We start from the raw sequence: 3,321 nt of genomic DNA on the forward strand, positions 1-3,321 counted from the left end.
CGGTGGTCTGGAAGTCTCTGAGGGCAGAACCTGCAGCCAGGGAGGAGGGATGGGGACAGCGGAGCGTGCACCTAGGGAGAAAATGCGGCTCCTTCAAACGGCACTTCCCAATGACCAGCCAGGCTTCGCCCCTCGTGAACCCAGGCCAACCGCTTGCCCCTAGATCTTGCGGAGCAGCCTGTTTCCCTGGGATCCCTTATGTTCCCCAAGGAAGGCAGAGCTCCCTCCCACTCATGCCCCAGAAAGACATAACTAGGAACGGGTTTCCTGCCAGCACCGGCAGGTGGAGAACAAAGCCAGATTTATTTGCTTTAGAAAAATAAAGAAAAACGTGAGGCTTCTCACACCCAAGTGTCTGCGAGCAAATCTGCACAGGTTCCAGCTGGTGCTGGGAATTTCACCCCAGCCTCCCTCCAAGACCATGGGGGCTGCCAGGGGCCCGCCCCTTCAGGGAACGTCTCGTTTCCCTCTCCAACCGTCACCTCTGGCTCCGCGTGGATGAAGGCGCTGTGCAGCTGGCAAATGTGCAATAATTAACTGGAGTGTGCCTGAAAGACGATCACGATAATTTATATTTCTCCACCGCTCTCCATCCCCCCGCCCCACGAGCCTTCTAGATTTTCTGGCTATGACTCACCTCCGCTACTGCTGCGGGGCAGCTCGAGGGAGCAGGCGGGCGCACACGCACCGCAGTCTAGGCAGAACATTAAAAAAAGAGAGAGAGAGAGAAAAAGAAAGAAACCCACCCAGCTAATTACAAGTGAGACTCTCCCCGTCACACGCAGGCCAGCTGACTTCATGCCTGGGCGGCAGAAAAGCGATAAAACTCCCAAGTTGGTCCTTATGTATTTGAAAGTCGGATTGCTCAGCCATGATCTCACAGCCCTGCGCCCCAGCCAGTGGCCCTGAGCCAGTCTTTGAAATATGACCTAAGACGGGGCTGGTGACGGAGTGGACTTTTCTGGCAGGGTTCATCCTGAGTCCCTTTTCCTATGAGGTCTCATCCTGCTCCGACTGCAGGGTGAAGCCACCTGGCACCCCCCCGGGGCAGCCCTGCACTTGCTCGGGAGCAATCCACTCCTCTCTCAACTGTGACAGCTTTGCTATCTGTCCTAGACATTTGGCATCCGGCCCTCTGCCTCCTGAGGCAGCCCCCTTCCATCAGCACTGTCTACTCAGGGGCTTGAGGGTGTAGTGGCTGAGAATGTAGTGCTTGGATGAAGAGCGAATGTGAACTTGGATTCCATGTCTGTCCGTCACCAGCTGCAGGAACTTGGGCAAGTAATTTAATCAGAGCATCATTTCCTCGTTTGTAAGGAGAGGAAATGATACCAACTCCACACGGGGTTCTGTGTAGAGATGGATGCACACACAGTAGGGAAGGCTGTGGGTTGTAGACTACACCCTACCAACAACCACCGCTGCCTTCCGAGTGGGGTGAACACCATCTGAGAATTCTCCAAACTTCTAAGGGACTGGAGTGCCCTGCTCCAGGCGTTCAGATGATGCATGGTTTCTGAGGGTTCTATCTAGGCTTGGGGATCCTGGAATGGCTTTGCGCGTCCTGGTGACTGTTGGCTATTTATGCATGGCCAAGATGTTTTGCGGAGATTTTGTCAAGAAGGAGAGAGGGTCCTGGCATCAGCTCAGACTCTCAAACTATAAAATTTTCCTTTTGGAGTCAATACAGAGGAGTCTGCAACCTGATTCCCCAGATTCTCCCTGTTCAGCCTGAGTCGCGTCATAGGAACTTACTCTGCAGAGTGCCTGGTTTGGAAGACTTAACAGACCTCTAAACTTTCAGCCAGGAACTCTGAGACCCAGATCTGATGTTTTCACTCACCCTCTCTGAGCCCTATTTTCTGTATGTGTCTGCGGGTTTATCAGAGGGTATGTATCTCCCATGGTCAAAATGCAAATCAAAGGTAAAACCAGAAACACACCTGCCTGTACATTCCACTCCCTGTCCTCTGAGTATCTCAATTTAAATCAACAACTGCTTGCGCAGGCATTGGGCTGGAGATATCAAAAAGGAGGATTTTAGGGTTCTTCCCCCAAGAACTTCTCAGACAGGAGAAGCTCATCCTGGGTGCCATCCGAAAACTCCCAGGCCGCCCTGCAATAAAACCAGCATGGAGCTGACTAGAAACCACACTCCCCATCTTTCACGGGAACCAAACCCTCCCACAGTCCCTGAAGAAGCCATGTCATGCTGCCATGGTCTTCCCACTCCCAGGTCACCTGGGATGTCACAGATGTAAGAACCAGCACCTCCCTGGGTTCCCCAGAAGTGCCTCTTGCTCAAGAGTGTCATCTTTGCAGCAAGTTTGGAGAATCCCAGAAAAGGAAGCGTTGTGTGGGACGTGCAGCTTTCCACCACCTGCCCCCGGCCCTGCCCACGCTTCCGTGGTTACAACCACAGTCATCCCTTGTGCTGTGCCAAGTGTCCTGCTTCCCTCCTCCCACTGGCCCTGCATCCTACAGGTTCATACATCTGTGACATCCCAGGTGATCCAGGAGTGTAGACCACCAGAGAGAACTTAGGAAGGATGTTCCCAAAGAACATGGGTTTCCCACAGGAGCTCCAACTTCCTCACTGACATCATGAAAGCGCAGGGATCCCTGGGCCCCCGAGCAGGACCCCAGTGTCAAGATTCCGGCACAAAGTGCGGAGGCGAGCGTCCTCTCCTGCTCAGTCCTGGCGCTGGGGCGACGTCTGGCTCAGCCTTGAAGAACAGGGTGAGCGTGGCCTCTTTACCAGCAGGAACGACGTGAGGAAAGCTCGGAGCCAGGGACAGATGGGACGTGTCCAGGTGGCAGGGATAGAAGGTGCGAAGGTGGAGTGGGTTGCAGAGCCCAGAGCTCCGGATGCCGGCAGGAGGAGTCTGAGCTATTTTTCCTGAGGAAGCTGGGCCTTGCGTGGGCCAGATGGGCGGTAGGCAGGAGATGCTGGAGCCGAGATGCTGGCGAGGCAGGTACACCGGCCACCAGAGGCCCAGGGAGGACCCGGTGCTGGCTGGCAGTGGGCCAAGGATTGGAGCCATGGGGGCCGGAGAGAAATATTACAGGAGGTGGGAGCCTGGCTCTGCATAGAGGGGAAGAGAGAGGAGGAAGCCAAGGTGAGCCGGGAGCTCAAGCCTAAGTAAGGAGGAAAACAGGGACAGCAGAAGGGTATCTGTTGGAGGCAGGAAGCCAGGCCAAGGTGGTGGGGAGGCTGGAATCAGAGCCCTCCTCCTGCCATTTGCCTCTGCTGGATCCTAAAGACCTGCTCTAGGGACTCCATCAAGCCCAGAAGCAATCGCCAAGACCACTTGAGCCTCA

The 3,321-nt window shown here is 55.0% G+C and overlaps 1 long non-coding RNA gene across 1 annotated transcript; it reads right to left on the reverse strand.

The window, feature by feature from the left end:
- Positions 1-263: 263 nt before the first annotated feature.
- Positions 264-2,278, reverse strand: LOC144378307 (uncharacterized). The gene is made up of 2 exons (XR_013440006.1): positions 638-2,278; positions 264-548 (listed from the first exon to the last, which is right to left on the reverse strand). It is a non-coding gene; the product is annotated as an uncharacterized LOC144378307 (long non-coding RNA).
- Positions 2,279-3,321: the final 1,043 nt, after the last annotated feature.

Source organism: Ictidomys tridecemlineatus, chromosome 6, assembly GCF_052094955.1.
Source record: "Ictidomys tridecemlineatus isolate mIctTri1 chromosome 6, mIctTri1.hap1, whole genome shotgun sequence".
Lineage (NCBI taxonomy): Eukaryota > Metazoa > Chordata > Mammalia > Rodentia > Sciuridae > Ictidomys > Ictidomys tridecemlineatus.